Raw genomic sequence first — 13,490 nt, forward strand, 5'->3', positions numbered from 1 at the left:
TACCTCAACTACCGCCTCACGTTCCACACGCCAACCCGCCAGCTCCGCTCCGCCAGCCTCGCCCTCGCCACAGTCCCACGGATCCGCAGAACCACCACCGGAGGAAGATCCTTCACCTACCTGGCGGCAAAGACTTGGAACACCCTCCCCACCCACCTGCGACTTACCAAGGACCATCTCTCCTTCAGGAAGCACATCAAGACCTGGCTTTTTGAGCAGTAGCGCCCCCCCCCCCCAGCGCCTTGAGACCATTGCGGGTGAGTAGCGCGCTCTATAAATGTTTTGATTGATTGATTGAAGGATGTTCTGTAACTCAATAAGGTGGATGTAACTGAGTACTTGTGAGTTATCAACATAAGAGACTTGTGTCACAAAACAATCGCTTTTGAGTGGGTCCTCAGGGTCCACTTCTCAGGGGGTGGTCAGATGGTCCTGTGAGTTCGGCTCCGGTGCAATGGATGAATCTTGGATGTCCACTTGGGTAGAGTCTTCCCGGAGTACTCAAAGGAAAGAAGAAAAATAATGGTCACTGACCCTATCTGGGCTGTTTTAAACCCTAGTCCGTCACCACACGACTTGTAATGCTCAGGATGGGAAAAAGGAATTGTTTAAGTGGGAGGTAGGGGGGTAGGGAGTGAGAGGTAGGGCAGTACGTGAGGACTTCTGAACGAATTGGAGTGCAAATGGTGGCTCAAATAGTGAATTAGAGCTCCGGGACAAGGCGGTAAACGGGAAATAAAACAAACAATACTATCTCCCCAGAGGGTCCCGACCCATGCCCCGCTATTGCATCAGCCTGCAGTACCCGTCACGTACCTGGGTTTGCCACAACTCTCCTGAGTTGTGGCAGCTTGTGTGTGTCCTCCGGGCTCCATCACTCCTCGGACCAGGTTTCGGGGTCTTCAGGATCTTCGTTGAAGTTTCCCTCGGCGTCGTCTAGTCACAGCAGGGAATCCTCAGTTCTTTCGGCGTCTGCTTCTCTCTCTTCCGTCTTCTTGTCAGCATGCGCACCGCAGTGCTTTACGTCTGGCTTTTTCTGCTGGTCATGACCTTTGTTCCCGTGATCCGATAGGCTAAGCCGCTGGGTTCCTCCTCCTCATGGAATGGCTTCCGGGTCACCTACGTCACACTGGGGGTCGGTGGAAAAGATTACCGGTTACTGGGCTGTCTGTATCGCTGCTGTCATCGTCAATAAGGTGGTAAGGAGACCAGCGGGATGGAAATTTAATGGAGGGTGTTTCAGTGGGTGGTCCCTCCTGTCCCTGACCCTGGCCTTTCTCACATCCCCCCACCCTATCTTTCTTGTTTACAAGAAACGGATCCTAAGGGTATCTAGACAGGAAATCTTCATTAGCCTGATCCTTTCCTTTTCTGTGGTGAACAACATATTGGAAGGGTTGAAGGGCAAAGAACCACCTCAAGATTCTGGGGTTATGTCCTTTGTTTTAGGACAGCCATTCTAGAGGGGCATGATCTGTATAGAGAAAGAACTGTCTCCCGTCAAGTAGTATCAAAGAGCTTTTACTGCCCACTTGATGGCCAATGCTTCTTTTTCAATTACCGCATATCGGATTTCACGGGGGTATAACTTGCAGCTATTATAAAGAATGGGCCTCTCTTGTTGTTGGTCGTCTATCTGAGAGAGTACGGCCCCTATACCACTGTTCAAAGCATCTGTTTGTAAAATGAAAGGCTTCCCATAATTGGGGTTCTGCAGAAGGGGTTGGGAAGTGATAAGGTGTTTTAGTTGTTGGAATGATTCCTGCTCAGTGGAAGAGGGGTTTTCCAGACGTTTCTCTGTGTGTACCTCCTTTTTCAGTAAGTCTGTTAAGGGACTAGCGATCTGGGAGCAGAGGGGAATGAAACTTCTATAATACCCGAGAAGGCCTAGGAAGGCCCTTAGCTCCTTGTTGGTTTTTGGGAAAGGAACTTGTGAGATAACCCTAACTTTCTCTTCTTGGGGTCTTATGCATCCTTCTCCTAATAGAAAACCTAAATAGTTTACAGACTTGGCAGCTAACCTACTTTTGGTGTGATTGATGGTTAGACTCCCATTACCTAGATTGTGGACTACTGCTGTGAGATGTTGGGGGTGTTCTTCCCACTAATTACTATGGATGATTATGTCATCCAAGTAAGCGGCGACATATTGGCTGTGTTTTTTTAACAACTCATTCATGAGTCTCTGAAATGTTGCAGGAGCGCCATGTAGTCCGAATGGCAATACTTTAAAGTGGTACAGACCTGACAGGGTACAAAAGGCTATTTTCTCTCTATCTTGAGGTTTTAATGGAACTTGCCAATTACCCTTACAGAGATCTAAGGTGCTGATGTATTGGGCCTTCCCTAATCTCTCGATCATTTAATCAACTCTAGGGAGGGGGTAGGCATCAAACTGTGATACCTTGTACACCTCCCTAAACTCGATGCAAAAGCCAATAGACCCATCGGGTTTGGGCGCAAGTACTATAGGTGAACTCCACTCGCTTTTGGAGGGTTCAATGATGTATTGTTTTAGCATTTGTTGCACTTCTTGTTCTATGGCATTCCGTCCAGCTTCTGGAATCCGGTATGGGCATAAGCAAACTATTTTTCCAGGTACAGTATGAATCTCATGTTCAACTAAATAAGTTCTAACGGGGACTAAGGAGAACACCCCTTGAACAGGTTGTAATGCTTCTTTTAATTCCTGTTTGAGGGTATTATCCAGTTCTATGACTATACTTTGCTCCACCAAGGAGGATGCTGTTTCTGCAACTAATACAGGTGTAGATCCTTCACATTTTTTAATAGATTTATATGATAAATCTGTGTACCAGCAGAGTCCATGTCTAGTTTATAAGTGACAGGGGTCACCTGTTCTATTACCCTGAAGGGGCCTCGCCACTGACTTAACAGTTTGTGTTCTGAGGTGGGTCGTAGTAATAGGAATTGGTCACCGATTTGAAGAGACCTAACGCAAGAGGATTTATCATACTGCTTCTTTTGAGCATCTTGTGCACATTCTAGATTGGATCTCACAATTTCTCTTACTTGATTTAGGTGGGTTTTAAGGTTCGTGACATAGTCCAATAAAGGCCTAGAGGTGTCAGCCTCTACTTCCCACTCTTCTCGGGCCATATCTAGAAGGGTACGGGGCGGCCTTCCATACAATAATTCAAACGGGGAGTACCCTAGACTCTTTTGTTGACTACAACGTATAGTAAACAAGGACAATGGCAGCATATCCTCCCACTTGCGTGCTTCTAGATTCAGCAATTTTCTGAGGGTTGTCTTTAGGGTTGCATTATATCGTTCTACCAGACTGACTGTTTGCGGGTGATAGGCAGGCGTACGGATATGTTTGATATTAAGGATTGGGGACATCGGTTATGGTTTTGGGTTTTCAAGGGATATGTGGTGGTCTGGGATTCCTTATAGGATGACTAACTGGTTGTTTCCATGCGCCCTCTTCTTTGCCTTTTTGTACTTCTTGGGCTCGATAGTAGGCCGCGGCTACTTCGACAGCCTTTTCTAACGTTAGGTCAGTATGCTGACGTACCCACTTTTGCATAGGCGGATGTAGAGAGTTAAGAAATTGCTCAAGATACATTTTTTCTAAAATGTGTTCTTTGGTTGAAGTGATGGGTTTTATCCACCGGTCGGCAACATCTTTTATGCGGTAACACAATGCTCTGGGATTCTCTTGTGGCCCTTCTCTTATTTGACATAGTCGCATCCGATAGGTATCATCATCAATGCCCATGAGTTCCAAGATACACCTTTTTATGTCTGGGTAAGGAGCATTGGCGTTCCTGTGCATTCACGAGAAGTATTGGCGTTCCTGTGCATCCACGTGAAGCATGAGTATTCCTGTACATCCACGTGAAGCATTGGCATTCCTGTGCATTCACATGAAGCATGAGTATTCCTGTACAACTGCGTGAAGCATTGGCGTTCCTGTGCACCACGTGAAGCATTGGTGTTACTCTGCATCCCCGTGAAGCATGAGTATTCCTGTGCATCCACATGAAGCTTTGGCATTCCTGTGCATCCATGTGCAGCATGTGTATTCCTGTGTATCCACATGAAGCATGAGTATTCCTGTGCATCCACGTGAAGCATTTGCGTTCCAGTGCATCCACGTGAAGCATTGGCATTCCTGTGCATCCACGTGAAGCATGAGTATTCCTTTGCAACCACGTGAAGCATTGGCGTTCCTGTGCATCCACGTGAAGCATGGGTATTCCTGTGCATCCACGTGAAGCATGAGTATTCCTGTGCATCCACATGAAGCATGTACTTCCACGTGAAGCATTGGCGTTTCTGTGCATCCACGTGAAGAATTGGCATTCCTGTGCATCCATGTGAAGGATTGGCATTCCAGGGTTTGAAAATTAAAAACCTAGGCAAATAATTCTAGCTTGTCATATATAATAATAAAGAGGAAAGAGCTTAATTATAATTTGGATTCTACAGTTTATTAATATATTCAATTAAAAAATGTATATGTTGCATCAGTAATTTTTATTACTTATATTAAAAATTCACAAGTTCAGTGTATCAAATCACATCGGTAACAATCAAAACAGATATACAAAATTGCACATAAACAAATTAATTAAAAAATTAAAAAGTGGCACAAATAATAATACCGACGCGCGTTTCGGCGACCAGCGCCTTCTTCAGGAGTAATCACGTACTACCTAGAAAAAAGAATAATATATAATAGATACCATAAAATAGATCCGACATTGATAATACTACCTTCAAATTTATATTAACACATTGTTATAATGGCGGAAAACTTTCGTAGAACCTACATTCTCAAACTAACCTCTCATTATATGACAAGCCTAAACAAATTCATAATGTACATTCATAATGACATTTTTATTTCATTGCTCATATCAGTTATAGGTACATTGTTTTAATTAAAGGGCAATAGAATTGTTTTTTCAAATGGTGTATGATGTTAAGGTCATAATGATTAACACCACTTTCCTTAAAGTGCCGTGCATTAGGAAGGCTGCTGACTTTCCCTGGCTGCATGCCTGAACTCTGGAATCCCTGCCTGTGGATAGTTCGAATCTGCGCTGAGGAATTGTGCCAAATGGGGCTTTCGCCTTCTGGACTAGTGAGGGAGCGGGACTGCGAGTCCCAGGACTCTGTGCGTGCCGGTCATCTAACGCACCTGTGACTCTTCCCGCCCTCTACCCCCTCCTCGCCTATAGCCGTGCCCGGTCATGTGCCTCGCGGTACGCGCGAGAAGCCTGGTCAGAGGGCGGGCAGTCTGAGGCCGTCAGAGGTTGTTCGAGGTTGGGTTGGGACCCGTCCCTTTCATCTGCACATTGGGGTTCAGTTTATTTATCAATTACTTTCTATTTTGTATTGTGCCATTTTATTGTGAGTAATTGGTCTTCCTGTGTTTTAGTTATTATGTCGTTAAGATCCGGGAAGAGCAGAACTGTTACCATCAAAACAACGGGGGGGGGGTGACTGGCACTAAGGACCAATTTTTAACAAGAGCAACGATGATTTTAGAGAAAGAAATTGCCCTTACCGAGAAAAGGTTGTCCATTGACCTTATTACGGGGAAGTGTTCATCCCTTGGCCAAATTGGGTTGGTTACTTCCCCAGGCATCCCGAGATTATTAGATCCTTTGGTTACCCAGAGCCCCAATTTAAGTAAAATCTTGGTAGCCTCAGATAATGCAGAGGCCTCCCTAATATTAAACTCCACAGCTATTAGTACGGACTCTGATGATTTAAGTATTAGTATTGATACCCACCCCCGACAAATAGTCCCACCCCGTTAGCTGCAACCCAGGTTTCACAAACAAGCACAACACATGCAGCCACAACTACTACTAAACCTAATAAGAGGAAAAGAGGTGGAAGTTTTCAGAAGGGTGGAACTGCTAAACTTCAAAAGAAAAATAATGTGATGCAGGATATACCTAACCTAGCTCAGACTCCTATGTTGTTTAGCGCTATATCTGTCCCTAGTTATTTACCACCCTCTAGCAGCATAAATGATGAACTATTGGGGAAAATTGATTTTCTTGTTAAATCCCTGATGCTTCCGTTATTGGAGAGGATCAGAATGATTAGCTCGAAATGAGACTTGTTGGAACAGTTAGTCACTGGTAACTCCAGAATTTTGGACACATTAGCTAAAGGAAGGGAATGCCCAGCGAATAAAGTGAGTACAGGTAGCGGTATTGGCCCGTTTAAACAGCCTTTAGCCGTTAAGCCTAAGATTTCGTCCAAGCCATACGATGCAACATAGTCTACTCTATCTCTAAGATTATTTTTCTATTCTGCAGCGGTATATAATTGAAAACTAACCTCATATCAGGAGGATTTTTCACCTATTGATTATAGAGCAGGTAGGTTGATGTGGAAATTACTATCGCTCTTTTTTAGTACTCGATGAGACTATGTAGCGATATTAAGTATATTTTTATCTTTGTATTTTTTGTGTTTGCGGCACGCTTTTTACTCGGTCATCTACCATTCTATTTATCAATATAGATAAGGTAATCTTCATGTGCGGAATGCACATTTTTTGACCGAACGTTAAGATGTATAGCATCTAATGGTTTTTTCGATCTTGCCTTTTAGATTTGTGCTTTTTTCTATCTATCCCTACTTATGCAACTACATCAGTCGCTACGGAGGATTAGGTAACTGGAAAGACATCGTTATATATTTATAGCAATTTACCATTATTGTTGCAATCTCTAAAGAGGACTGAATAAGGATTAAATAGTTTATGCTTACTTGTTGCAGCCTTATATGTCAGAGATTTTAAACGTTAAGACAGCCTTGGCCTTCGGCAATGCTCCAGTAATTGCAATTTAAGGTAACTTCTCTATCCGTGTAATTGAACTTACGCTTTCAAATCATTTTCAAACCTGGATAATCATGAAGTTCCCCTTTTGTGACTTCTTTTTATATCTAGCTATTGCGAATCTGCTTCTTTAAGCACAAAGGTTGTTCGCTGAAAGTATCGCTATCCTCATCTAACAGCAGCAAAGTTTGACACAAAGTATCATAGAAACTGATTCATCCTACAATTAGAAACAGTAAAGATCAAGTTACTGCTCATTGTAAGTTCTTGAGCTTAATGCAGTTGGTATACGTTGTATTTAGATGAGATATGCTGTTAATATAGGATGCTTATACTTAGTATATTTATTTTTTATCGTTTATAGTTAATCTTCTCTAAGCTTGCCGGCTCCTTATCGTTGAGAGCTGTTAAAACTCAGCGATTTAGTAAGTATGGACCTATAATATTAGGTTTCATCAGAAATAGGACCATAAACTATATCTATAAGTTTAATTTGCTTGAAATAACAAAGGTATCATTAGATAAAATTCCCATAGAGAAGGTGTCAATCATTATGACCTTAACATCATACACCATTTGAAAAAACAATTCTATTGCCCTTTAATTAAAACAATGTACCTATAACTGATATGAGCAATGAAATAAATATGTCATTATGAATGTACATTATGAATTTGTTTAGGCTTGTCATATAATGAGAGGTTAGTTTGAGAATGTAGGTTCTACGAAAGTTTTACGCCATTATAACAATGTGTTAGTATAAATTTGAAGGTAGTATTATCACTGTCGGATCTATTTTATGGTATCTATTATATATTATTCTTTTTTCTAGGTAGTACGTGATTACTCCTGAAGAAGGCGATGGTCGCCGAAACGCGCGTCAATATTATTATTTGTGGCACTTTTTAATTTTTTAATTAATTTGTTTATGTGCAATTTCGTAAATCTGTTTTGATTGTTACCGATGTGATTTGATACACTGAACTTGTGAATTTTTAATATAATTAATAAAAATGACTGATGCAACATATACATTTTTTAATTGAATATGTTAATAAACTGAGGAATCCGAATTATAATTAGGTTCTTTCCTCTTTATTATTATATATGACAAGCTAGAATTAATTGCCTAGGTTGTTAATTTTCAAACGTTGTTTCATCCCTGACCTAGGAATTCCTAGAATCAATTTTCAGGGGGTCCTTGATACATATGCGAAGCATTGGCATTCCTGTGCATCCACATGAAGCATTGGCGTTCCTGTGCATCCACGTGAAGCATTGGTGTTATCCAGTATTATGGGTGTCTTTTATAGATTCACATGCCTGAATCTTTCCCCGTCGTCGAGACGGGAGTCTCCGGTATATAGAAAAGCAATGTCCCATGGACATATAAAGAAAAAAGTAGGCCTAAGGGCCTCACCTTAGTAGCCTCTCTGTGTCCTTATGTAAAAAGGACCAAACTCCTGAAGAGAGCCAATCAGCTAACACCTCCCTCTAGAACCTTCCTGTCAGGAGCCTCAGTCTCTCAGATTTTCTACCGCAACTTGTGCTAGGGAGTCTTCACCTGAGTTCTCCTCAGGTTTGCTTGTTTTAAGCTATTTCTTCACCAATTTGGATTACTTTCATCAAAATCTGACTATGGCTGATCCTCAGAAGAAGGGTCTCTTCAGAGCTTGTGCTTCTTGTAATAAGAAGAGATTACATATTGAGGATCAGCACAAGACATGTCTATACTGTCTGTATCCGGATAATTCGCCAAAGGAATGCAAAATTTGTAGAACATTCTTTTACAAAAACGCTTAAGAGAAGGACGACTTTTAATCTGACTGAACAAACTTAAGACCAGAGACAACTTGGAGTCTTCAGAGGACGGTGAGATTGCTTCTGTCTCCTCTAAATTATCCTTGAAGATGCCAAGGGTTGCTTCCCCTAGCCCTACAGACGCTCCTCTTAAGAAGGCTCCTAAAAAGTCTTCAGAGGCTAAATCTTCAGCGTCTGACAAGGAAGTTCCTGCCTCCAGGAAGCTAGCGCCGTCGTCGACAAAGACATCGTCAACGCTATCGTCGGCGCAAAAGAAGGCTGTGTCTCCTGTCCATGTATCCACTTCGACGACAGCGTCAACGACAACGGCGTATTCATTGTCGACGAAGACTACTCCATCGTCGTCGGCGGGTAAGCCTGTGTCGGCGATTATCCTCATTAAAAATCAGTCGTCAACGCTTAAAATCTCGTCGACGACGTCTTTGACGATGTCAGTGTCGATGACGAAGCCGAAGACGTCGACGGGTGTGCCGTCGACGAAGACATCGACGACGAAGAAGCCACCGTCGGCGGTGATGCCGTAGACGAAGGCTGCATCGGTGCAGTTACCGTCGACGAGAGCGTCAACTACGACATCGTCGACGATACCGTGGAAACAGTCAGAGATGGTTCCACCGTCGACGGGCAGTGTGGCTACTATGCCGTCGACGACCCTACCGTCGTTGGGGATGGTTTTGACAGATGAAGATGGTCTACAACAAGCCTCACAACAAGTAAAGGCCGTAAAAAAGACGCTTACTCCAGACTTAACGTCTCCCAGTAGGGTACAAAAATTGCCACCATCTTGTCTTCTACAGGATGAAGACTCATATGAGGAACAGGACATGCAGGCTATGAGTCCATCTCACCTGGTGGTGAAGTGCCAAAGCACGGATGATGAGGTCGATGAGGTGGAAATTCCTCAAGAACTTACTGTTCAATCACAGGTCCAGACACAAATTACACCAATGGTATGTCTACCAGCATCCATATTATCAGACTTAAGGTTTTTGATCTAGGACTACAAACAACGGTTTCCAGATTCTGCAGCCCAACAGGCAGCGGGACCGGTTCCATCGACAACTAGGGTCACTGCGTCTCCACGTGCTAGACCACCGCCCTTAGTGTTTCGTCAGGAAAGGGAGCCAGTAAAAGATCTTCTGACGATGAGGAGATAGAACAAGAAGAGGGTGAGGTCCAATCCGATCATGGAGACGATGTGGACTATATAGCTTCTTCTCCAGCCTCTCCTGAACCCGCAAGCTCAGATTCACCACCTGCAGACATAGGAGGGTTCCACATTCTGGTAGAGAGAGCGGCCAAGAGGTTCCATATGACTATGGAATCTCAAGAAACAGACTGTTTTCTTTATGATTTTAAGGACACGATTAAGAAGACAACCATTATCGATCACATATGGGAGCAGGGTCTGCAATTAATGCAAACACCAGCCTCAGTATCGGCAGTTGTTCCACGGCTGGATAAAAAGTACAAAGCCCCATCAACTGTACCAGCTTGCCTTACAGGTCACCCCAAACCGGATTCGGTGGTCACTCAGGCGGCGTAGAAAAATGCTAGGAACCCATCCTCACAGGTGTCAGCTCCATCAGATAAGAAGGGCAGGAAGCTGGATAGCATTGGAAAACGGTTCTCTACCACCTCAGCCATGACAGTGAAAGTAGCAAACTCAATTGCACTGTTGGGAAGGTATAATCGGCAACTGTGGGCTGACATAGCTCCGTATCTATCCTAGCTACCAGACGACACGAAAGATGAGGTCCAATCCCTACTCAAAGAAGGTCAAACATCGGCTTCTGAACTGATTAACTGTGCTATGGATATAGTAATGATGGGTTTTAGGCAGCTGGCAGGGGCAGCAGCATTGCGAAGGCAGGGGTGGCTCAAAGCTACCTCATTTAGGCAGGAGGTGCAAGCCAAAGTCCTTGACATGCCTTACGACGGCCAACACCTATTTGGGGAAAAAATTGATGAGGCCCTGCAAGCGATAAAAAAGGATACGGACACAGCAAGAGCACACTTCAATTCAGAAATCAGTCCTTTCGAGGGAACAAGGGCAGAGGCCAATCCTCTTACAGAGGAAACTATACAAACAGGTCCTCTTATTCCTATAATCAAGGCCGCTCACAGTTCCAGTCGCGACAGCAGCAGCAAGGTCGACAAACCTCTTATGGAAAATCCAACTATGGAGGGAAAAACCAAAAGAAAACCACTGGCGGACGCCAATGACCTTTTCCAGCAGCCAGTCCTTCCACCATCTCATTCTTTCAAATTGGAAGAAACCTGACCCACTACCTTCACAATTGGAAAGCAATTACAACCGACCAATGGGTGCTGCAATTGATACAATTTGGACACTCCATAGAATTCAAAACAATTCCGCCAACAACTCCTCCTCGTATAATGCAACACAACAACATGCGATTGCTTCTTCAAGAAATCTCCTCTATGTTAAAGAAGGGAGCAATAGAGCGAGTACCATCAGCTCACAAAGGGAAGGGATTTTACTACCGCTTCTTCCTGATTCAAAAGAAGGAGAAGAAATGGAGGCCCATATTGGATCTCAGGGCACTCAACGCATTATTGAAGAGTCAATCGTTTCGCATGATGACGATCCAGGAGATCTTGGGTCTCTTAGAGGAGGGGGATTTCATGACGTCTTTAGATCTACGAGACGCATACTTTCACATCCCTATCCACAAACGACACAGGAAATTCCTCAGATTTGCTTTAGCAGGTCAGCACTACCAATTCTGTGTCCTACCGGTTGGCCTCAAGTCTGCACCCAGGATTTTCACCAAATGCCTCTCCCCGGTTGCAGCATTCCTCAGGCAACACGGACACCAAGTCTTCCCATATTTGGACGACTGGCTGGTAAAGGCACCATCTCTGGCAGACGCAACCGCATCCTCCAACGCCTGTCTGAATCTCTTCAGGCATTTAGGTCTGACACTCAACCACGAGAAATCTACTTTGCAGCCCTCCCGAGTCATTACCTTTCTCGGAGCGACATTGGATACGGCAAATGCGAAGGCATTCCCATCTCAGGAGCGGAAACACAAGCTTGTCTCTCTGGCCGCATCTGTGGCTTCAAGGAAGACTTTACCATTCCGTACCTTCAAATCGCTCTTAGGGATGATGTCCTCGTGCATCCTGCTCATACCTCACTGTCGCCTCAGGATGCGTCCGCTGCAAGAGGCTCTGTCCAGTCAGTGGACCTAATGCTCGGGATCCTTCGAGGACCGCATTGCGATCACACAACAAATGACCAAGGCATTGCAGTGGTGGAGGTCGCTCAAGAACCTCTCCCAGAGGTTGCCATTTCTACTCCCTCCAGCTCCACATGTAATAACAACGGATGCTTCTCTGGAGGATTGGGAAAAGTCCTTCAGGAATTACAAATCAGTGGCAAGTGGACGAACCAGGAAAAACAGCTTCATATAAACCTCCTGGAGCTGAGAGCGGTTTTCTTAGCCCTGCAAGCTTTTCTACCACGGATCCAGAACTCCCCAGTGCTCGTCAGGACCGACAACACTACGACGATGCACTACTTGAACAAACAGGGAGGAACGCGTTCACTCACACTATCGCGCGAATCGCAGAAGATCTGGAATTGGCTTGTTCTCCACAACTTCTCGTTAAAAGCGGAGTACGTCCCAGGCAAGGACAATGTCATAGCAGATACACTGAGCAAGCAGAGGTCTCTGTCCCACGAATGGGAACTTACATCTTTTCGGCATGGGGAACACCGCAAATCGACCTGTTTGCGACCAGGGAGAACGCCAAATGCCAAAACTTCGTAAGTTGGCATCACCAGTCAAGGTCCCTTGGAAATGCATTTTCCATAGCATGGCGCAACGTATTTGTGTATGCATTTCCGCCAGGTGGAGAAGCGTGGCTCAGTGGTTAGAGGCGGCAGACCCGGAAGCTGAGATTGGCCGTGGACCAGGGTTCGATTCCCCGCCTCGGTGGGTCTCGGGCTCAAAATTCCACGGACTCGACAATTCTCGATCCGGTGCCTACTCGACTCACGGGGTCACACTCTGCGACTCTGGGCAATAGCTTGCTTAATCTCCACTACGGCCCCTCGCGGCGGGATGCCTGGCTTTCACCTTGTGGATACCCTGCCGGGGTATCTCACAGGGGAATACCAGGACGGGTTCCCTAAGCAAGCGCCTTGAGACCCCTGGGTGATTCGTGCGCTATATAAATCGAAATACATTTACATTTACATTTACATTTACATTTCCAATGATTCCCAGGGTCCTCAGGAAGATGAAGGAGGAGCATTGCACGTTGATTCTGATTGCCCCATTCTGGCTGAGACAGCACTGGTTCATGGACCTTCATCGCCTCTCACTGCAGCCGCCAATCCGTCTGCATCAGCATCCGTCTCTGCTCACGATGAGCAACAAGCAGGTTCAACAGCCGGATCTGAAATCTCTCAGGTTATCGGCTTGGCTCCTGAGTACCGAGAGTTCAGTAAACTGAGCATTCCTCAGGAGTTTAAAGACGTCCTAGTCAAGGCAAGAGCGGACAACACTAGCAAGACCTATTCCCTGAAGTGGAAACGCTTTTGTATATGGTGTGTGGACAACGGTCTACGTCCCTTCCGCACCTCTCCGGAACAAATATTACCCTATCTGCTGCATCTGGCGCAGTCAGGCTTGGCCCATGCATCCATTAGAGTTCATCTGGCTGCGATTTCAAGATTTAAAAGAACATTGAAAGGACCCTCCCTCTGGTCTAATAGATTGATAAAACAGTTCCTCAAGGGACTTTACAGATCCTTTCCTCGACCTCGGATAATTCCTCCAACATGGCATCTCAATGTGGT

General features: G+C 44.8%; 1 protein-coding gene across 9 annotated transcripts in view; it reads left to right on the forward strand.

Annotated features, from left to right (window-relative positions):
- Nucleotides 1-13,490, forward strand: part of LOC144807723 (uncharacterized) — a 1,505,442-nt gene that overhangs the window by 273,156 nt on the left and 1,218,796 nt on the right. The window contains exon 4 of one of the 9 annotated variants that reach the window (XR_013606393.1): nt 7,668-7,790. The exons of the other annotated variants lie outside the window; for them this stretch is intronic. The gene's annotated coding sequence lies outside the window, so the exon portion shown is untranslated. Of the gene's footprint in view, nt 1-7,667; nt 7,791-13,490 lie in introns of those variants that run through there. 9 annotated transcript variants of the gene reach the window in all.

This window comes from Lissotriton helveticus, chromosome 1_2, assembly GCF_964261635.1.
Source record: "Lissotriton helveticus chromosome 1_2, aLisHel1.1, whole genome shotgun sequence".
In the NCBI taxonomy this organism is placed as follows: domain Eukaryota; kingdom Metazoa; phylum Chordata; class Amphibia; order Caudata; family Salamandridae; genus Lissotriton; species Lissotriton helveticus.